The sequence below is a fragment of the Oncorhynchus mykiss genome, chromosome 11 (genome assembly GCF_057628025.1).
Source record: "Oncorhynchus mykiss isolate SJ-2025 chromosome 11, ASM5762802v1, whole genome shotgun sequence".
NCBI classification, from domain to species: Eukaryota; Metazoa; Chordata; class Actinopteri; order Salmoniformes; family Salmonidae; genus Oncorhynchus; species Oncorhynchus mykiss.
Genome location: NC_143032.1, coordinates 14091626 through 14115241, shown reverse-complemented (window position 1 = coordinate 14115241; position 23616 = coordinate 14091626). Strand labels below are relative to the sequence as shown.

The following is a 23616-nucleotide window of genomic DNA, read 5'->3' as shown; positions in this document are numbered from 1 at the left end:
AACCAGCATAGAAGAACATCCGTGACACCTGAGAGAGCGCATTAAGACCTTGTAGCAATCTAAATACCATAGCAGGGACAGAAGGAGGCAGCTGAAGGAGAGGACGGACATTACAAAGAAACCCTTCCAGTATCTATCAAATCTCCTGGGGGACAAAAGATCAGGAAAGCTCATAGCAACGAAGGAAGAGGTGGAGGAACACCTGTAGAGTCCACAGCGACCCCAGGTGTGAAGAGAAGCTAGAGGAGATTGCAAAACTCATCGAACCAACATCCCCTTTGAGGTGTCGGCACCCAGCTGACAGGGAGGTGAATGACTTTCTCAAGAAGACCAGAGGAAGATCAGTGCCAGGGCCTAATGGCATTCCGTGCAAGGTGTACAAATACTGCGAGGGGCTCAGAAAGGGACTCTCGAGGCTGCTGAAAGCGGCATGGAGAATAGACTGGCTAGTTGCTGAGGAGTGTTTCATTTCAGAAGAAGAGAACTCCACAAACATCAAGCAATTCTGAAACCATCGCACTTGTCAATGTATGTGACCGTTTCTTTGACAGGTTTGTTATGTGATCTTGTTGCTTTGGCTAGAATAGTTGTAAACATTGGGGAATACATGACATAATCACAAAGATGTCCTGAAGGGGGGGTCCTACTCCACGTGGCATGCTCCTTCAACTGAGGCCTACTTACTGTACAGTACATTATTACTTCTCTAAGACCGTGTAATCAACAAACATTATTTAATGGAGGCAATGACTATTAAGAAAAGGCTTGGCATATACAATCAGCATGTGACATGATAATTTTATGTGGTGTTTAACTTTCCTTACATCATTACATTGGATGAATAAGATGCATAATTCTAAAAGGTCGCAAGTAAAGTTATGTAAAATGGGGGGGTTCTAAATTTGTATGGCACTTTATAGATGACATCTTATGTTTACTGAGTTATACAACACTATCAGAACACTCACATCCATCATTTGTACCATATTCATTATGCATACTTGTCAAACATGAACATATACAGTACATTCGAAAAGTATTCAGACCTCTTGACTTCTTCCGCATTTTGTTACGTTACAGCCTTATTCTAAAATTGATTAAAAATATATTAAAAAATCTTCCCAATCTACATCCAATACCCATAATGACAAATCAAAAACAGGTTTTTAGAAATGTTTGCAAAATAATTAAATTAAATAAAAACTTTAACAGCACATTTACATATGTATTGAGACCCTTTACTCAGTACTTTGTTGAAGCACCTTTTGGCAGAGATTACAGCCTTGAGTCAAAAAATCGAATCAAATCAAATGTTATTTGTCACATGCACTGAATACTGTGAAATGCTTATTTACAAGCCATTAACCAATAATGCAGTTCAAGAAAGAGTTAAAAATATTTAATGAATGAACTCAATTTTTTTTAAATCTAATTAATAAAAAAATAACAAGAAATGCACATAATACAATAATATTTTGAAGATAAATACACAAGACAGGACGAACATCAATAGAGTAATAACGATCAAGGGAAATAGTGCTTTTTCTGTAATAGGGAATTATCAATGGAAGTGGTTTGTATTCAGTTCAACATCTGTTAGGAATGTCAGTCCTGAACTAGCTACGTGTGGCACGTTCTCATTGGTCCAATGTTACGCGGAGTGGAACCGGGGGACCCAAGAGCAGACTCAGCCGGGGAGACTGGGATGAAGAAACCAAGATATTTATTGACACACGGGGGGAGACGGAGTGCAGGTCAGGGGAAGCTCGGGCGGGTTGCTGGAAACCAGGTGCAGAGGCTGGAGCGAGAGGGGTTGAGACAGGGTAAGCAGGTCCGGAAGGGAATCCAAGGGAGTAGTAGAGTGGGGATTCCAGGACAAAGTAGCAGGATGACGAGACGTGGGACTGGAGACAGGGACCAGAGTCAGAGCGGGCAGAACTGTAGCGGAGAGGAAAACAGCAAAAGGCTTGTGCAGTATTCACAAATGAGTAAGGACAAGTGTATTATGGGAGATGAATAGATAAATAGTAAACAGACTAGAAGATTGACTTACAGTTCAAGCTTCTTTAGGAGAGAAGTAGGATAATGAGGTTTGGGCACCTGTGGCTTATATATTTTACTGCAGGGGGCTAAATCCGTGTCACTCAGAGAGATTCTTGGTAGTCTTAAACAAATCTACTTTGAAACAAAAGTATACACCTCGCACATGGTTATGGGCTTAAAAAAAAAGAAGATATGTACCATGTCAGATATGGTCGTTGACTGCAGGAAAGGGCTACGAGAGATTGCATAATGATGTTTGGGCATCTGGGCCAATATTTCAAAAATGTGTTTAGTTCTTGTGCAACATTTTTAGTATATGATCTGTTCTTCAAATGTCAGAATATAAACACAATTTAGGGACAATTTAGAAAATACAAACATGTATAAGGCTGTGTACATAACAAATAAGCATGTTTCATTTATAAATCACAAAAACCGAGCAACATCCAAGTAAATTGCATATTTTCATGTCAAGTTTGACATCTATAAATCACACTGTTGGTTTCTTTAGTCAAGTGCTCAGCACTTCACATAAGTAAACATTTGTGAGGCTGTGAGAAAACGCCCTTGATAACTTGGCATGCCATTTTGACAGAAAACAGTAGTGCACTTCAGGGCTGGCTGTCCATATGCCATCCCTTCTAGCATCCGTAGAAAGAGATTTCACTTTTCACTGTGGAATTGTTTTAAGATGTCATACCAAGGATCATTTAGCTATTTTATTTTGAATTTAGGTATCATAAGATATAAACAAATTCTTTGATAAAACATTTAATTTAGCCTTACTGCTATTAGCCCATAGAAACACATTGAATAACAGTTTCATACATGGAAAAACAGACAGTAAAAAAAAACATCAAAAGTTTGTTTTGAAGTGTCTGTCCTTTATCAGAGAGATATAAGAAAGATCAGGAAATTATTTGTATTTTTCTACCCAAAAATTGATTAAATGTTTTTTTCTCATGCATCTGCACACAGTATCCCATAATGACAAGGTGAAAACATGTTTTTAGAAATTGTTGCTAATTTATTAAAAATGAAATACAGAAATATCTAATTTACATAAGTTTTCACACCCCATGTTAGAATCACTTTTGGCAGCGATTACAGCTACAGCTGTGAGTCTTTCTGGCTAAGTGTCTAAGAGCTTTGCACACCTGGATTGTACAATATTTGCCCATTAGTCTTTTTAAAATTATTCAAGCTCTGTCAAAATGCTTGCTAATCATTTTTGGACAACAAATTTCAAGTCTTGCCATAGATTTTCCAGCAGGTTTAAGTCAAAACTGTAACTCGGTCACGCCCTGAACATTCACTGTCTTCTTGTTAAGCAACTACATTATAGTTTTGGCATTGTGTTTTAGGGTATTGTCCTGCTGAAAGGTGAATTTATCTACCAGTGTCTAGTGAAAAGAAGACTGAACCAGGTTTTCCTCTAAGATTGGTCTGTGCTTAGCTCCATTCCTTTTATTTTTTTATCCTGAAAAACTCCATAGTCCTTAAGGATTACAAGCATACAAATAACATGATGCAGCCACCACTATGCTTGAAAATATGGAGAGTGATATTCAGCAATGTGTTGTATTGGATTTGCCCCAAACGTAACACTTTGTATTCAGGACAGAAAGTGAATTGCTTTGTCACATTTTTTGCAGTATTACTTTAGTGCCTTGTTGCAAACAGGATGCATGTATTTTGTACAGGCTTCCTTCTTTCAGTCTGTCATTTAGGTTAGTATTGTGGAGTAACTACACTATTGTTGATCCATCCTCAGTTTTTTCCTATCACAGCCGTTAAACTCTGTAACTGTTTCTTTGCCTCACGGTGAAACTGCAATTGGCCTCATGTTGAAATCCCTGAGCGGTTTCCTTCCTCTCCGGCAACTAAGCTAGGAAGGATGCCTGTATCTTTGTACACACCTTTCAAAGTGTAATTACTAACTTCCCTATGTTCAAAGGGATATTCAATGTATTTTTTTGTTACCCATCTATCAATAGGTGCTCTTCTTTGCGAGACATTGAAAAGCTTCCTTGGTCTTTGTGCTTGAACCTGTGTTTGAAATTAATTGCTCGACTGAGGGACCTTAGAGATAATTGTATATGTGGGGTACAGAGATGAGGTAGTCTTTCAACTTATTATGTGTGTCGTGATGTGACTATCATTAATGTGATGACTGCTATTTATCAAATAATTTCCTACTACGTTTATTTATTACTCTATTAAATTATTCATGTAACAATTAATTCAATAGTAATTTGAGGGACCACGGGAAAAGTTATTTAATGAGTTACTGTTTCCCAAATGAACTCAAGAATATATACAGTGCCTTGCGAAAGTATTCGGCCCCCTTGAACTTTGCGACCTTTTGCCACATTTCAGGCTTCAAACATAAAGATATAAAACTGTATTTCTTTGTGAAGAATCAACAACAAGTGGGACACAATCATGAAGTGGAACGACATTTATTGGATATTTCAAACTTTTTTTAACAAATCAAAAACTGAAAAATTGGGCGTGCAAAATTATTCAGCCCCTTTACTTTCAGTGCAGCAAACTCTCTCCAGAAGTTCAGTGAGGATCTCTGAATGATCCAATGTTGACCTAAATGACTAATAATGATAAATACAATCCACCTGTGTGTAATCAAGTCTCCGTATAAATGCACCTGCACTGTGATAGTCTCAGAGTACCGTTAAAAGCGCAGAGAGCATCATGAAGAACAAGGAACACACCAGGCAGGTCCGAGATACTGTTGTGAAGAAGTTTAAAGCCGGATTTGGATACAAAAAGATTTCCCAAGCTTTAAACATCCCAAGGAGCACTGTGCAAGCAATAATATTGAAATGGAAGGAGTATCAGACCACTGCAAATCTACCAAGACCTGGCCGTCCCTCTAAACTTTCAGCTCATACAAGGAGAAGACTGATCAGAGATGCAGCCAAGAGGCCCATGATCACTCTGGATGAACTGCAGAGATCTACAGCTGAGGTGGGAGACTCTGTCCATAGGACAACAATCAGTCGTATATTGCACAAATCTGGCCTTTATGGAAGAGTGGCAAGAAGAAAGCCATTTCTTAAAGATATCCATAAAAAGTGTTGTTTAAAGTTTGCCACAAGCCACCTGGGAGACACACCAAACATGTGGAAGAAGGTGCTCTGGTCAGATGAAACCAAAATGGAACTTTTTGGCAACAATGCAAAACGTTATGTTTGGCGTAAAAGCAACACAGCTCATCACCCTGAACACACCATCCCTACTGTCAAACATGGTGGTGGCAGCTTCATGGTTTGGGCCTGCTTTTCTTCAGCAGGGACAGGGAAGATGGTTAAAATTGATGGGAAGATGGATGGAGCCAAATACAGGACCATTCTGGAAGAAAACCTGATGGAGTCTGCAAAAGACCTGAGACTGGGATGGAGATTTGTCTTCCAACAAGACAATGATCCAAAACATAAAGCAAAATCTACAATGGAATGGTTCAAAAATAAACATATCCAGGTGTTAGAATGGCCAAGTCAAAGTCCAAACCTGAATCCAATCGAGAATCTGTGGAAAGAACTGAAAACTGCTGTTCACAAATGCTCTCCATCCAACCTCACTGAGCTCGAGCTGTTTTGCAAGGAGGAATGGGAAAAAAATGTCAGTCTCTCGATGTGCAAAACTGATAGAGACATACCCCAAGCGATTTACAGCTGTAATCGCAGCAAAAGGTGGCGCTACAAAGTATTAACTTAAGGGGGCTGAATAATTTTGCACGCCCAATTTTTCAGTTTTTGATTTGTTAAAAAAGTTTGAAATATCCAATAAATGTCATTCCACTTCATGATTGTGTCCCACTTGTTGTTGATTCATCACAAAAAAATACAGTTTTATATCTTTATGTTTGAAGCCTGAAATGTGGCAAAAGGTCGCAAAGTTCAAGGGGGCCGAATACTTTCGCAAGGCACTGTAAATCGTATTTCTGGTTTTTTTTATACATTTGCAAAAATGCCTTGCCATTGAGCAAGGCATTTAACCCCTAACCAGTGTTTCCTCTAATGTGAATATACTGTATGTGTGGTATCCGAGGTGTTGGGAAAAAGCGACAATGGACAAATTAATTTGTTTTGAAGGAGGCAATGCACTCGGATGGCACTTGAAAGTGTATACAGTCTCTGTGTTTGTCAAAGAATGGAGGGGTAAATTGAGATGCAGGACGTTGTTAAATCGATGGTACGGGACGGCTGTTTTTGCCCATGCATAAATGGACATTGCCCATTCAAAAAGCACTCAAATACTATGACTGATCTAAAAATAAAATATTACATTTTATTTGGATTGTCTCCTAAACAAATCTCTTTAAGCCTTGTAAATCTAGTCAATGTAGTTTTGGTGGTCACTGATTGAAGATATAAAAAACGGACAGTAATAGTTGAAAAGCAGTTGACCAAAGTTGTTTGTTGACACAGAATCTACAGATTGTCTGAAATGGTGGACTATCCATACAAAATGCAAAATGGGACCAAATTGTCACGCCCTGACCATAGATTGCTTTGTATGTTTCTAGTTTTAGTTTGGTCAGGTTGTGATGTGGATGGGTATTCTATGTTTTGTTCTATGTTTTGTAGTTCTATGTGTTTGGCCTGGTATGGTTCCCGATCAGAGGCAGCTGTCAATCGTTGTCTCTGATTGAGAACCATGTTTTCCCACTATGGTTTGTGGATAGTTATTTTCCGTTTCAATGTTTGCACCATACGGGACTGTTTCGGTTTTCATTTATTCTCTTGTTCTTTTGTATTTTGTAGTCATTCTTGATTAAAACGTATTATGGATACCTAGCACGCTGCATTTTGGTCCTCCTCTCCTTCCACCAACAAAAATCGTAACACAAATCCTCTTCCCGATACTAACCCCTAAAAGCTAGGACATTTACCATGCTCTGAACAACAACCTTGCCTGACGTCCCTTCCATTGGTCCTTTGCCATTCCTAGCTACCATCAGTCACGGAATGAAGGAGGGCAGCTGTATCTTTGCTCCCTTTTGGTCTTTATTGTCTTTTAAAGAGAACTTGTTCTCAATAACTTACCTGGTTAAATAAAGAAAATATATAATCTCCTCTGTCTTCATGTCCATGACAATAACTTATAGAGCAGAGGAGGCTGGTGGAAGGAGCGATTTGACAACAGGCTCATTGTAATGGCTGGAATGGAATGGAGTCAAACATGTGGTTTCCATATGTTTGATGTGTTTTAAACCTTTCCATTTATACCATTCCAGCCATTTCAATGAGCTCATCATCCCATAGCACCACCCACCAGCCTCCTCTGTTCTAGAGAGCACTTCTACATCTACCTGCCTCAGTCTTTGTTGAGTGTTCAAGGTTGACCCAGTTTGCGGAATATCACAGAGCTGTCGTGTGGCAGTGCGGGCGTCTTTTTTTTTTAGATCAAAACCCTTGAAGTGATGGGATCATCATTATGTATGAAGTACCACCCAGTCTGGTCCTGCATGCATGGAGAGGAAGATAATAAAGAATAATGGGATTCTCGTTATCAGGGAAAACCAGGTGACAGAAAATATATGGTTGGTGTTTTTATCTTCCTCCATCATTGGGATGCTGTGGTTAAATAAATATAATTACAACAGATGTAGGATATTTATTTGAGCCAGCTTGCTACGGCAGGAAAATAATCCTCAATTGTCAGGAAATGTGAATTATTATGTGGATTATAATCAATGGACATTTTTGTACGGTTTAATAGATTTCCCATTAGGGAAAATCAAGTCTGAAACAAAAGAGTGATCAAATGAAGATCCTACATCTGTAGGATGACTATTCCCACGCAGATTAATGTTCTATGATGGGTGGACCAGCGGTATTTCTATTTCTTTGGCTTTAGTGTGTAATTATGTGTAATTATAGCATGTCTTTGATATTCCAATGCATGCCAGAGTGCCCTATGAGACATTCCTGGGTCCATACCCTGAAATGGATATTCATTCTCAATGCATTGCTTATTAAATTATTATTAAGTTCTTCCCCATTAATAGCAGAATAGGGTTAAGGTTATTAAAAGACCCAATCCATTACTACTCCAAGACTGATTCTCACTTTAAAGTGAAAAAGTTTCCACAATATGATGGTCTGCTTAGTGTTGATCTCAAAGGAAATGGCTACAAAGAGGTGATTGGAAAAGAGGTTAATGATACTGGTGCTTATTTACCCAGGTTCTAACATTCTCTCGCTCTGTTTGATTCATAAAACGTAGTGGGATTTCTACTGTCTCCCATCGTCTCAGCTCCAGCACGATACTGGTACTCCCCTCATCCCTGACCTCCTGCCTGCATAACAAATCATGCTTTTTACTCAGCTTGTAAAGTAAATAAGACCCTCATAACCTCCCATGCTATGAGAGGAAAGAGCACTGTCCTGCATATGATTAAGTTACTCAGTCTCTTGGGAAGCAGGAAGCCAGTCTGGCAGCTACCAGATGGGGTTCCCATGGAGACATAAAGCTGTGTGATTTGTGCGTGTGTGTGTGTGTTTATGTGTATGTGTGAAATCTCAGACCATGTAAATGGTGAGGAGAGGAGCTGTCAGAGCATCTACCTAACTGTCAAAAGTACTGTAGGCCTGGTGGGAGCAAATTTACGTATTGAAAATAGGTTTGAGATCTGAAAATGTCAGTGGACAAAGTCATCACCTCCCACAACCCTGCCAGGTGGATTATATTCAACCATGAACCTGGCCTCCACCATGGGGAAAACAAAAAAACAGAACAAACTACTGGACAGTGTGGGAGGGGGGAGAGGAGATAATCTAATCCATTCCGGTAACACAACATGGATAAACACCCACCCCACTGTGTGGCGGATCCCCAATGGGGTAAACTTTGTGCCGTTCCCTGTCATTTCTTTCCACAGTTTAGATGCAAAGGCTTCATGTTCAAGGGGCTCATCGGGGGGGGGGGGGGGGGGACTAATTTTAGTTTCTCTTTGTACATCCTTTTTTTTTTACTTGATTGCAAAGAGTGGCCAGTATTGCTATGGGAAGAGCCTTTGGGGGGTTCTACAGAGGGCAGGACTTGGCTCTGTGTCTTGTTCCTAAAGGAAGTCTTTCTATTGCAGTTTATTCTGAATACTTAAACACTAACAGTGACTCTTGAAGCACTATCTCTGAAACCATTAACACTTGTAGCCAATGCATTTACCAAGTGTGCCAAACTGAATGCACGTTCTCTGCTTTACACTTTTTGTAATTTTATAACACACTTTTTGCAAAACTGTAAACACAACTCACTGTTTTACACTCAGTTTGCAATTTAATAACATACTTCTAGCAAAACTGTAAACATTGGTCTCTACATTGCTACACTATTTCGCCAATTGCCTTTCCACATTGACACATGTTAAAACACTTTCAGATAATGAGTTACAAATCAGAGCTTACAAATCAGAGCTTGAGCACTATAAATAGGCCACAGGTAAACATTTGGTTTGAACAACAATGGAGGCCAATACTGGACAGAGAGTAAGAGGGGTGAAAACTAGAGGAGGATGAAGAGGACGAGGAGGTGAGTAAGTAAGAGGAGGAGGAGGAGAAGGAAGGGGTGAAGTAGGATGGGCAGAAGGAGACGACGGGGAAGAGGAAGGGAAGTCAGGAACACAATAACTGATGAAATCAGAGCGACTGTGGTTGACCATGTTGTCAGCCATGGGATGAGCATGAGGGAGGCTGGGCAATGGGTTCAACCAAATCTGAGCCGCTATACTGTTGCAGGTATCATCCGGATATGTTGAAATGAGAACCGGTAAGTAACTAAGTGCTGTAGTTATACTGGTATAGTAATATGTACTGTACTTTCATAATGAGAAGTATCTATCACTAAAACCATTCAAATGTTTTACAGAACTGCAAGAAAACCAGTACCTGGTGGAAGAGGTCGACAGAGCAGGAGACCCACATTGTAAAGATGGTCATTGCAAATAACTGCATCAGACTAAGAGAGCTACAGGACCCCATAATGGCAGATAACACGATATTCCAAAACGTCAACAGAGTGAGTCTCGCTGCACTGTCTCGTCTACTGAAACGCAATAGAATTAGGATGAAGCAGCTGTACAGAGTCCCTTTCGAAAGAAACTCAGACAGTGTAAAACAACTGAGATATGAATATGTGCAGGTAAGCTATACCATCCTATCTTCGGTACTGGATCTGGAAGTGTATGGTACTACATCATATTGACTGATCCCTGTCTTTTCCTACTGTGCTACATTGTTTTGTCTCTTTCAGAGAGTCATGGAGCTAGAAGCAGATGCAGTGCACCATGAGCTAATATATGTGGACGAGGCAGGTTTCAACCTTGCAAAAACAAGGGGCCGCGGCAGAAATATCATCGGACACCGTGCCATCATCAACTTGGACAACTTGGTGGCAACATAACAATGTGTACAGCTATTAGTCAAAACGGCGTCCTTCACCATCATGCAATCCTAGGCCCATACAACACTGCACACATTATCACATTTCTGGACCCCCTCCACAACAGACTGATCCCTAATGACCAGGGGCCAGAGCAGCCCAGGTACGTTATCAAAAAACTATTCTGTTCTTTTTTGTTTCTAGCACAAATGTTTTTGTTTTCTTCTACTGCACTTTTGTTGTTTGAGTGTTTGGAGAAAAAAAAAAAAACGTTTTCTACTTATTTGTATTGATAGTGCATTATGTTCAGAATACACATCCATACTTTACACATTTGGATACCTGTGTGTATGTGTGTTTACTACATGTATGACAATGGACTTTGTTGTAAACTGCTATGCCCTGTACACTGAAAAAGCATAAAGCATGAAAAGTGTTTTCATTTATACTATCAGTGCTTAGTTGGTGCTTTGTGTGCTTATTCAAATGAGGGTTTGTGTGTACTGTATTGACACAAAAACAAGAAATAAGGTTTTGTGGTTAGTGTGTAGAGTTTTGCAAAAATAGCCTGTAGTTTCAAAGATAGTGCCGAAGCAATCAGAATAAACTGTAAATGGGTATCACTAGATGCATTATCCATGTTGTAACACATAAGCCATATACCAAGCTACTGACAGTGGACACCCTCATGCATATGTGTGTGTGTGTGTGTGTGTGCGTGTGCGTGTGCGTGTGCGTGTGTGTGTTATAGCAACATTAATCCTGTGGGGGAGAAACTGTTAAATAAATGATAAACGACTAGAACGTGATCTCAAAACAATAAAATTAATGGTGGGGAAATGAGCCTGTCCAAAGGCTCTGTTTTAAAAAGTTACTTTTTGAGCTTTTGATATCTTACCCTCTGGGGACGCAACCAGACGAATGACAGCAATTTCCTGTGTACTGTTATCACAGCAAAAGCATCAAGTGGGGGAATGAATCAAAACATTTTGTCTGTTGAATTGAAAAAGCCTGTGGTGAGAGCTCTGTTATTCCACAGAGAAACACAAGCAGTCTAGGACTAGGATTCTTTGATACAGTGGGGTAAACAAATTTCATATGAGCGTTGTTGGTTGTAAATAGATTAATTCATTGATAAGTGTGTCACAGTGTTTACCTAACCATCCAGATGAGAGACTGTGGATGCACCACTAGCTACAGATTGTAATACCAGATAATGTTATTTAACCTAACATTTTTGGTATCCATTACTGGGAGTTACAGGTTTGGCAATACAAAACATTGCCAGAAATATTTTCAATTAACCTGGTATTGGCAACACTATCTTCTCGCTCAATGAGAGAAGACTTGAAATAGACAAGATGGCGCTGTACACATTGTTGGATTACTTCATGGACCAAAACAATGATTTATTTGAATAACGGCGCATTTTCTAAATTCAAACGGACCCTTGCAACTGAACACAGACATTTCTAACATGAATTAAATATTTTAATTAGTGGACTATTTTCCAGAATCGAGAACGAAGATAGTATTGCCTTTACCAGGTTAGTTGAAAAATCTGGCAATGTTGTGGAATGATGAAATGCTGCTTCTGCTGCTGGCCTGTTATGCTCATGTTTACTGTATGTCAATTTACCCTTCCTTGATTATAACTAACAAGTATTGTCACATAATGTAAAACAATTGTGTAGCCGGTCAGTTAAAATGGGTATTGTGAAAAATTTAGATACTAATCCTTGTGCTGTGGCTGCTAGTAGGCTACTGGCTACTGGCAACTTGTAAATGGTGAATCAGTCTAAACTCACTACATGTGAAAGGAGAAGTCTCACTCTTGATAAACAGAAATATATACACTTTTAATTGAGTAGACAGGGTCTATGATGACAAATCTTCTCTACTCCGTGCAATAATTGAATGACAGACCGATTTAAATGCAAATCGTTTTAAAACACTTTTGGTTTGTAGGCCTAACTCTCCTCATTTCTAATCTATTCATATAATATATATTGTAGGCTTCTATGGTGGATCTGGCCACCAACCACACTAACACAGCTCGCAGCTCATCAAACGCTACGGTACATAAAAAAATGTTTTTGGAGGCCGCTAAAACCTTCCGGCTAATTCTCTCCTCTAATGGGCCTGTAAAAACTGTCTGTCCCCTCAATAAACCACCGATTTAGTCACAGAGGCTAGTCTACAGCAAATGGAATACCAGATGCAAGCAGCAACCCCTCAGGCTATCCCAATTTCACAGAGTATGCTTTCAGGTAAACCATGATACAGTGCCTTCAGAAAGTATTCACACCCCTTGACCTTTTCCACAACAGTACCTCACAATGTCAAAGTAGAATTATATTTTTTAGAAATTTTACAAATTAATTAAACATGAAAAGCTGGCAAGTCTTCAGTCAATAAGTATTCAACCCTTTGTTATGGCAAGCCTAAATACATTCAAGGGTAAAACTTAGCTTGACAAGTCGCATAATAAATTGCATGGACATGATTTTTGAATGACTACCTCATCTCTGTACTCCACACATACAGTACAATTTTCTGTAAGGTCCCTCAGTCAAGCGGTGAATTTCAAACACAAATTCAATCACAAAGATAACAAAATCACAAATCCAATTCAACACATTACTGAGTAAGACTCTCCAAGCATAATGGGGGCTGCATCATGTTATGGGTATGCTTGTAATTGTTAAGGACTGGGGAGTTTTTCAGGATAAAAAAATAAATGGAATGGAGCTATGCACAGGCAAAATCCTAGAGGAAAACCTGGTTCAGTCTGCTTTCCACCAGACACTGGGAGATTAATTGATCTTTTAGCAGGACAATAACCTAAAACACAAGAGCAAATCTTCACTGGAGTTGCTTACCAAGAAGATTTACCCAGAAAGATTCTGTAATCACGGCTGAAGGTGCTTCTACAAATTATTGACTCAGGGGTGTGAATGATTATGTAAATGAGCTATTTCTGTATTTCAGTGATTTGCAGTCAATGGGTATGAATACTTTCTGAAAGTGCTCTTTTACTATATTTCTCTGTGGTAAAATCTATGCATTTAGTATGCGTTGCAAGTAAAAATGTTAGAGGGACATTCACATCTCTTATCTTCAACGAACAGACAGGCATGCTATATTTGAGCTTGTTGATGCGGTATTCATTCTTTTGTGTAAATAATGGAAATATCTGATTGGATGCTACTGCCAAATAGCTAGCCATCTGTGCTGAGGCAGATTCTTATATTTAAATATTACTGTAGGCTTTTACACACAAGAAGTGGAATGCAACTTTCCTAGGGTTGTGAGGGAGCTCTAAGCCACATCTTTTTTCTCATAAATGGTAATAAAGGTTTAACATGAGCATCCAGTCCAACAAAAGTATACAATTATTTTTGTTGGGAAATAACTAATTTAAAATTTAAAACATATTAACACAACAGCAATATTTCCCTTGCAAATGTATTTTTCATGTCTCTCAAGTTTTTAAAGTTTACGTTTTTATTACTTTAACTTAAACTCCCTAGAGTCGATGTCCTCACCCAGAGGAAATCAAATTAGCATAAAAAGAAAATCCCCATCAAAATGTGTCTGATAAAGCTAGAGATATCTGTGTGCTACATCCACGTCTATATCCACCGCATCCGCCAATGGTCCATCTGCGGTGGAATTTGGCTGAGCAACAGCGGTGTTTGTCAGACCATGAGATGTCTGTAGCGTCCCAAAAAATGTTCTGATCTTTCTGCTATTGCTCAGATATAGGACAGACACTGTTTTTCCATGTATTAATCTGTTATTCAGTGTGTTTCTATGGGCTAATAGAAAGCCAAATTCAATGTCTTTCCTAAAAAATATATATATAATTTTTTTATACCTAAAATTCAAAATAAAATAGCTAAATGATCATTGGTATGACATCTTAAAACAACTCCATACGTTAGCTTATTACTACCCCCCCCCCCCCCCTAGTGTTTTCAATTGGATTCGTCTAGACGTCTCCTTGCTCCCAGGTTCCCAGGGGACCTGTGGAGGCAAAGGTCCGCTGCACTACAGCAGCAGCACAAAGATAATTTATCAGCATGTCTACCTGCCTTGAACAGGACAGTGGATGTTCACAGAACAGTGTAGCGCTTCACAAACTCTCCATCTACATGTCACCGCTTCCATTTCATTAAACCAGTTAGAGGATAATGAGCTCTTTCCTCTTCAGGCTCATTCTGCTAGTGTGAAAAGTTGAAGAGGAGGTGAAGGGGGGCTTATCTCCTTGTTGGATGCTAGATTCTTGTAGTGTGTCCTTGAACTCTTCACAAACACCCGATTGAGAGCACTTTTTGTAAAATGAACGGAAGTTACAGAAGAACATGTTGTGTCCAGAGATAATACTGTACATGTCAAGAAAATCTTGAAGTTGGTTTATAAAAATACAAAAATGTCTTGGTTTCATGCATTGTGACAAAGTAATCAACTACTGTATGTCAACCAATTCCTTGAATCCTTCTCTGACGTAACTATGAATGTCAAGGTCACTGAACGACAACATGATTAGCAAAACTGAATGAGTGCCAAGCTAACAAGTGATGTGAGGAGCAGTGACACCAATGATGATGCACATGGCTGATCACATTGGTCTACAGGTCAGGATCCCTTCACCTTCAGTGCAACTGTAAAAGCTCTCAGTGGTGTCATCCAGCCATGCAGTGCCAGTCATCCGGTACGTGAAGTGAATGCACAGTAATGAGTCTGAGTTTACCCTGACTTTAATTGTACATTCTTCCTAGTGTGTGTGTGTGTGTGTGTGTGTGTGTGGTCATTCCCCCTTCACGTTGCTTGACAATGAGGTGTGTGTGTGTGTGTGTGTGTGTGTGTGTGTGGTCATTCCCCCTTCACGTTGCTTGACAATGAGGTGTGTGTGTGTGTGGTCATTCCCCCTTCACGTTGCTTGACAATGAGATGTGTGTGTGTGTGTGTGTGTGTGTGGTCATTCCCCCTTCACGTTGCTTGACAATGAGATGTGTGTGTGTGTGTGTGTGTGTGTGTGGTCATTCCCCCTTCACGTTGCTTGACAATGAGATGAACATGGATGAAATGTTTTAATTTCTGAACATGATTCACAATACATTATCATATATAGAAGCATACAACAATCTAATACTGCAAGCTACTGGATTCAACGACAGAGGAACACATTTTAGATGTATCGTTTGTACGTAATGTAGTTCTACCCCCAGTCTAAAAACCATGCCAAGGCTCTGCATGGCTTAATGCTTCTTTGGCAAATAGTTCCCCCCCCCCCCCCCCCCCCCCCAAAATAAATATATTCTGCTGCTACAGACAGATGAGGGAAGATGGAGAGGAATAAATCAGGAAATTCCACAAACTTTTCTTGGATCATCATCTCAAGTGCTCTTGACACAATCATTATGATGTATTGGGGGATAGGCCGTATGTGATGAGTGCGGAGATAAAGTAATTGAATTTGAAAATAGGGAGGTCTAACACTGTAATTCTCATATGAGCTCTGCAGGCTCCCATCAATGTTATTTCTCCTCGGAACAATGGCAAATTCAACAGAAGGAGTGAGGGCTCTCGGGGTATAAAGACTTAATGTTTCTTTCTTCAATATTTGCCCAGTTTTGCGGGAAAGTGGGGCGAGAAATGCTGTGATTTAGGATAAGGCTTTCGGGCTAGTATTTGTTTTTTAGACTAATCATCTCTTCAACACCTCATAAAGGTTTCTCAACGCAACTCATATTTTTCAGACATTACCCCCCACCGGTGGACAGTTATGTGTATCCGTGTGAAGAACGGTCTGGCGCTTTTCCATATCAGTTTGACTTTAGCTGGAGTTACTTTTCCTGCTAGCCGGGTGACCTAAACATTGAACCCAGTCATGTGTGGTTACAGCACAGCCGTCACTGCTAAGATAAATCAGTCAGTTCCTCCTGACCTAATATGTAATGTGTTAAATCCTGACTTACTTGTTATTCTTGATTATTACTGATATTGCACTGGACTGTTGAGGAAGCTTGCAAGTAAGCATTTAGCTCACCCTGACCTTCCTTCCATGGAATTACTTTGATTAATCAAGAGTCACAGCCCTCCCAGCATATACGGTACTATTCTTGAAAACCTGACCATAGGCAACAGTGACTCTAGTTGGCAACTTCAACAAGGAAAAATAAAATTCCAAGCTGGGTCCTCTTCAGACAGATAACTCTCCCAACAAATCAGGAGGCAGACATGCCAGATCATCGCGAATCGAAACCAGGCAAGTCCTTCACAGTGGTTTTTGTTAAATTAAATTAAGTTCAATAAAGGTTCAATAAAAATAAATAAAACAATTAGTTGATGCAAACAAGCCGCTTGCAAAATTAACTAATTAAAAGTAACCTCAGTGATCTGCATCTTGCTAGCTACTATTTAGTATTTTATTCAAGCAGATAAGGTAGTGGCGTAGACAGTGGCGTAGTTCCTCAATGTCGAAAGAGTATAATTGAAACCAGACCCTAGTCACTGTTTCCTAGTGTTGGTTTTCAAAACTAAGCACATGCTGGAAGTAAACGTCAATCCACTTCCTGTCTGAGTCAGAGCTTATCAAGAGGTAACACAATGAAACAAGGCGAGTATGTAAGCCTAATCAGGACTACTAAGGTAGCAGATGGTGCTCTGTGCTACATCCCCTCTTCCTCTCCACTCTGCTTTTATCCTCCTCTGTCTTCCTCTGCGGCATACCAAGAAGATGATTAAACAGCATGATCATTACACAGGTGCACCTTCTGTCACTCAACAAAATGTGGGATGTGGGATGTGATAAATCCCAAATGAATACAACCACTAGCATCAAAAAAACTGTTTTAAGCAATGAGCCTGTTGCAACAGATTATTATTATTACATATTTTTTTTCACCTTTATTTAACCAGGTAGGCTAGTTGAGAACAAGTTCTCATTTGCAACTGCGACCTGGCCAAGATAAAGCATAGCAGTTCGACACATACAACAACACAGAGTTCCACATGGGATGAACAAAACATACAGTCAATAATACAGTAGAACAAAAGAAAACAAAGTCTATATACAGTGAGTGCAAATAAGGTCAAATAAGGGAGTTAAGGCAATAAATAGGCCATGGTGGCAAAGTAATTACAATATGGCAATTAAACACTGGAATGGTAGATGTGCAAATATGGATGTGGTAGATGTGCAAATATGGATGTGCAAGATACTGGGGTGCAAAAGGAGCAAAATAAATTAATACAGTATGGGAATGAGGTAGATAGATGGGCTGTATACAGATGGGCTATGAACAGGTGCAGTGATATGTAAGCTGCTCTGACAGCTGGTTCTTAAAGCTAGTGAGGGAGATGGGAATCTCCAGCTTCAGTGATTTTTGCAGTTCGTTCCAGTCAGTGGCAGCAGAGAACTGGAAGGAAAGGCGACCAAAGGAGGAATTGGCTTTGGGGGTGACCAGTGAGATATACCTGCTGGAGCGTGTGCTACGAGTGGGTGCTGCTATGGTGACCAGCGAGCTGAGATATGGCGGGGCGTTACCTAGTAGAGACTTGTAGATAACCTGTAGCCAGTGGGTTTGACGATGAGTATGAAGCGAGGGTCAGTCAACGAGATCGAACAGGTCGCAGTGGTGGGTAGTACATGGGGCTTTGGTGACAAAACGGATGGCACTGTGATAGACTACATACAGTTTGCTGAGTAGAGTGTTGGAGGCTATTTTATAGATGACATCGCCGAAGTCAAGGATCGGTAGGATGGTCAGTTTTACGAGGGTATGTTTGGCAGCATGAGTGAAGGAAGCTTTCTTGCGAAATAGGAAGCCGATTCTAGATTTAATTTTTGTTTGGAGATGCTTAATGTGAGTCTGGAAGGAGAGTTTACAGTCTAGCCAGATACCTAGGTATTTGTAGTTATCCACGTATTCTAAGTCAGAGCCGTCCAGAGTAGTGATGCTGGATGGGCGGACAGGTGGGGGCAGTGATCGTTTGAATAGCATGCATTTAGTTTTATTTTCGTTTAAGAGCAGTTGGAGGCCACGGAAGGAGAGTTGTTTGGCATTGAAGCTCGTCTGGAGGTTAGTTAACACAGTGTCCAAAGAAGGGCTAGAAGTATACAAAATGGTGTCGTCTGCAGCAAGAGTGACATGTGACATGCTTACTTACAGGCCCTTCCCAACAATGCAGAGAAAAAATGAAAAATAACCGAAAAATAATAACACAAGGAATACATTTACAATGAGTAACGATAACTTGGTTATATACACGGGGTACCAGTACAGAGTTGATATGCAAGGGTAAGAAGAAATTGAGGTAGATATGTACATATAGGTATGCGTAAAGTGACTAGGCAACAGGATAGATTTTTCGGTCAAAGGAAGTGATAGCGGAGACAATATGTACAAAAAAAGTTAAACTCAGCATAGAAAACACACTAAACAGCAGAATTGGTCAGGTCAGGAACCTCCGTCAAATCTCCACACCCTACCACTGTGACTGGCACCCAGAAAATTAGTTCTGTGTCGACTCGAGGAAGATGTAGACAAGCATACAAATAGAATCTTTCTATGCAGACAACTGCCTCTGCATTGTGACTCACACAGAGCAAACTGAGCTCTGTGACCAAGCTATCTCTAGTGGCACACTGTTGACTAGTGAGACACTATGCTGTACGTCTCTCTGGCACCTCTCGAATGCAATAGCGTGGTATTGGGGTGTGCTGATGAATCTTTCATCTGTAATAAACTCCTTTACCCATAGGCAGTAGGTACCAACCTCATTGGGGGAGATCCTTTCTCCGATGTTGTAATTAATCACCTCTCCTATCCACAGTGTTCTCCTTACCAGGCTTTCATGTTAGTTAGTATCCACGATACACTATTTAATCTCATAAACATACAGTTGAAGGCGGAAGTTTACATATACTTAAGTTGGAGTCATTAAAACAATTTTTTCAACCTCTCCACACATTTCTTGTTAATAAACTATAGTTTTGGCAAGTCGGTTAGGACATCTACTTTGTACATGACACAAGTAATTTTTCCAACAATTGTTTACAGACAGATTATTTCACTTATGATTCACTGTATCACAATTCCAGTAGGTCAGAAGTTTACATGCAATAAGTTGACTGTGCCTTTAAACAGCTTTGAAAATTCCAGAAAATGATGTCATGGCTTTAGAAGCTTCTGATAGGCTAATTGACAACATTTGAGTCAATTGGAGGTTTACCTGTGGATGTATTCCAAGGCCTATCTTCACACTCAGTGCCTCTTTGCTTGACAACATAGGAAGATCAAAAGAAATCAGCCAAAACAAAAGAAAACAAATTGTAAACCTCCTCCAGTCTGGTTCATCCTTGGGAGCAATTTCCAAACACCTGAAGGTGCCACGTTTATCTGTACAAACAATAGCACGCAAGTATAAACACCATGGGACAATGCTGCCGTCATACCGCTCAGGAAGAAAACACGTTCTGTCTCCTAGAGATGAACGTACTTTGGTGAAAAAAGTGCAAATCAATCCCAGAACAACAGCAAAGGACATTGTGAAGATGCTGGAGGAATCGGGTACAAAAGTATCTATATCCACAGCAAAACGAGTCCTATATCAACATAACCTAAAAAGCCGCTCAGCAAGGAAGAAGCCACTGCTCCAAACCTGCCATAAGAAGCCAGATTACGGTTTGCAACTGCAGATGGGACAAAGTTCATACTTTTCGTAGAAATGTCCTCTGGTCTGATGAAACAAAAATATAATTGTTTGGCCATAATGACCATCGTTATGTTTGGAGGAAAAAGGGGAAGGCTTGCAAGCTGAAGAACACCACCCCAACCGTGAAGGACGTTATTGGCAGCATCATGTTGTGGGGGTGCTTTGCTGCAGGAGGGACTGGTGCACTTCACAGGTGCATTTCACAAAATAGCTGGCCCTTCCCAACAATGATGAGGTAGGAATATTATGTGGAAAAGTTGTGGCAAAATGGCTTAAGGACAACAAAGTCAAGGTATTAGAGTGGCCATCACAAAGCCCTGACCTCAATCCTATAGAAAATTTGTGGGCAGAATTGAAAAAGCGTGTGCGAGCAAGGAGGCCCACACACCTGACTCAGTTACACCAGCTCTGTCAGGAGGAATGGCCCAAAATTCATCTTGTGGAAGGCTACCCAAAACATTTGACCCAAGTTAAACAATTTAAAGGCAATGCTACCAAATACTAATTGGGTGTATGAAAACTTCTGACCCATTGGGAATGTGATTAAAGAAATAAAAGCTGAAATAAATCACTCTCTCTACTATTATTCTGACATTTCACATTCTTAAAATAGAGTGGTGATCCTAACTGACCTAAGACAGTGAATGTTTACTAGGATTAAATGTCAGGAATTGTGAAAAACTGAGTTTAAATGTATTTGGCTAAGGTGTATGTAAATGTCAGACTTCAACTGTATGTAATTGTCAACAAATAGAGAAATTATGTGCTGGGGTAACATGGAATTGATAAAATATGTTGAAAGGATTGTTAATAAGCATACACTGAACATTGCTTACCGCTCGTGTTGTCAATTGTTTGCAGTGGCTAGTTTAACAAAACTAAAGTGTGGAATTCAGCCACTCCAACGTCCATTGACTGCTTTCAAGGTAAAGAAACAAATATCGAAATAGTTTATATTCTATGATATCGAGAAACAGCAAGCAAATGCCACATACCATATGTCACCTTCGTTAGTGATGGACACCAAACACACACATCATTGAGAATTTGATTCAGACCCACAGAAAGATATGGTTTGCTCTACATCCACTGCATCCAAACATAATCATGATGACTTATGTTTCGCAATATAAATCCTAATACAATTGAGTCACAGGTTTTTCCATTATTCAACACAAACACAGTCTTGTCTCCCACTCTCTAACTCATGGATAATATCCCATCCATGATTTACGCACAGGGATTGTCAAATAGGATCAACAGTAATACATTCCTATGGCAGTCATTTTTATCTCGCCCCATGCTTGCGTCGCCTCTCTTCCATTAGTCTCCCTGAGAAGACTTCACTCACACAAACACTCACATGTGCATGCACGCACACCCACACCCAGACAGACAGTCACAGGCATGCAAATCAAATCAAATTTATTTATACAGCCCTTCGTACAGCAGCAAGCAATGCAGGTGTAGAAGCACGGTGGCTAGGAAAATACTCCCTAGAAAGGCCAAAACCTAGGAAGAAACCTAGAGAGGAACCAGGTTATGAGGGGTGGCCAGTCCTCTTCTGGCTGTGCCGGATTGAGATTATAACAGAACATGGCCAAGATGTTCAAATGTTCATAAATGACCAGCATGGTCAAATAATAATAATCACAGGCAGAACAGTTGAAACTGGAGCAGCAGCACGGCCAGGTGGACTGGGGACAGCAAGGAGTCATCATTCCAGGTAGTCCTGAGGCATGATCCTAGGGCTCAGGTCCTCCGAGAGAGAGAAAGAAAGAGAGAAAGAGAGAATTAGAGAGAGCATACTTAAATTCACACAGGATAAGGACACCGGATAAGACAGGACACCGGATAAGACAGGCGAAGTACTCCAGATATAACAAACTGACCCTAGCCCCCTGACACATAAACTACTGCAGCATAAATACTGGAGGCTGAGACAGGAGGGGTCAGGAGACACTGTGGCCCCATCCGATGATAACCCCCGGACAGGACCAAACAGGAAGGATATAACCCCACCCACTTTGCCAAAGCACAGCCCCCACACCACTAGAGGGATATCTTCAACCACCAACTTACCATCCTGAGACAAGGCCGAGTATAGCCCACAAAGATCTCCGCCACGGCACAACCCAAGGGGGGGCGCAAGAATGTACACACACACACACACACACACACACACACACACACACACACACACACACACACACACACACACACACACACACACACACACACACACACACACACACACACACACACACACACACACACACACACACACAGAGTTTGTTCTATAAAAGTCAAACTCCATAGCACCAGAAACACTTTGTACAGTCCAGTCTAATACAATACAATTCTAGAGTTGACACACAGTACATTAGAAATGTATGTATTCATGTTTGGTAAGAACACATGTTATCATAAATCTGAAATGTTCTTTGGTTTCCATATTTAAAACTACAGTTCCCTGCATTGTGTTTCACATCAGCACCTTCACATCTGGCCTCCTTTCCCAATGACTTGACCTGAAAAACTCCTGTGGTTAAAAGCTTTTATGCGACTTGAATAAGAAAATACTTCATAGACAATCAAACATCCACTGACCAAAATATAGCCGATATTGATGAAATCAATAGATTCTTGCCTGGCCTGAAGGAGTTGTACTTGAGCTACTGTAAATGCAACAATACATTAACACAAGTACCTTCCCGATTATATTTCTGGTTTATTTCTCCAAGCGTTCAATTGCTTTTTTTCTTGCTTTGGGCCTCGGAGGACGATAACATACGGAGTTGGATAATTGGATTAAAGGATAGACATCTGACTAGGTCCTAGCTGACCGCTCTGCATCCCTCACTCAGAACTCCAAGAGGAAGGACAAGAGAGAACGGACCACTCTTCACATGACTGGACGGGGCCTCTTTCATGCTACGGCAGTGAGAGTTTGGCTCAGGAGTTCGAAGAAGGGCAAGTTATGAATTACAGTTAAATAATTTGAATTGATATGCTGTAGCACATGAAATCAAAAGTGCATTAAGAGGAATTTGTTATATTACTTATTATTGTTATTATTATAAATTATTCGTTATCCACAGGCACAGGCAGATTATCGTCCCATGCATGTCGGGAGAATTTTACTCCCACGGAACAGAATCCAAGGTTGTGCAAGATGATAAGCATCTACAGCTGAATATTGCAAAGAAGGAAAGAGGAAAGGGGAGACCTAGTCAGTTGTACAACTGAATGCATTCAACTGAAATGTGTCTTCCGCATTTAACCCAACCCCTCCGAATCAGAGGGGTTGGTGCCTGGGGAACAGTGGGTTAACTGCCTCGCTCAGGGGAACAGTGGGTTAACTGCCTTGCTCAGGGGAACAGTGGGTTAACTGCCTTGCTCAGGGGAACAGTGGGTTAACTGCCTTGCTCAGGGGAACAG

The 23616-nt window shown here is 40.3% G+C and overlaps 1 long non-coding RNA gene across 1 annotated transcript; it reads left to right on the top strand.

Moving 5' to 3' along the window:
- The first annotated feature begins 9936 nt into the window (after positions 1 to 9936).
- Positions 9937 to 10900, top strand: LOC118937317 (uncharacterized). The gene is made up of 2 exons (XR_005034565.2): positions 9937 to 10209; positions 10321 to 10900. It is a non-coding gene; the product is annotated as an uncharacterized LOC118937317 (long non-coding RNA).
- Positions 10901 to 23616: the final 12716 nt, after the last annotated feature.